This window comes from Nannochloropsis gaditana (assembly GCF_000240725.1).
Source record: "Nannochloropsis gaditana CCMP526 unplaced genomic scaffold scaffold162, whole genome shotgun sequence".
Taxonomy (NCBI): Eukaryota; class Eustigmatophyceae; order Eustigmatales; family Monodopsidaceae; genus Microchloropsis; species Microchloropsis gaditana.
In genome coordinates this window covers 4,770-5,062 of record NW_005803791.1, presented here as the reverse complement: position 1 = coordinate 5,062, position 293 = coordinate 4,770, and positions in this window count along the sequence as shown.

The following is a 293-nucleotide window of genomic DNA, read 5'->3' as shown; positions in this document are numbered from 1 at the left end:
CCTCCCTCCCTCCTGTCCTCCCTCCCGTCCTCCCTTCCGTCCTCCTTTCTCTCCAAGTCAGCCCCTGTCCCTTCGCACCCGGGGGAGGATGTCAGCGATGGGCCAGGAGGGGTTGAATTCTAGAAAATAGAGATGGAAGCTCTCCGCTTGACCGAGGTAACGGCTTCCCTTTTGGGTGGTGAGGTCGCTCCTCCCTTCTGTGTGAGCACATTCCTCTACACTGGACACAAACATGCTTGAGATTGGCCCCGGTTGAACGGAGAAGAAATAACAAGCAGAGAGAGAGAGAGAAT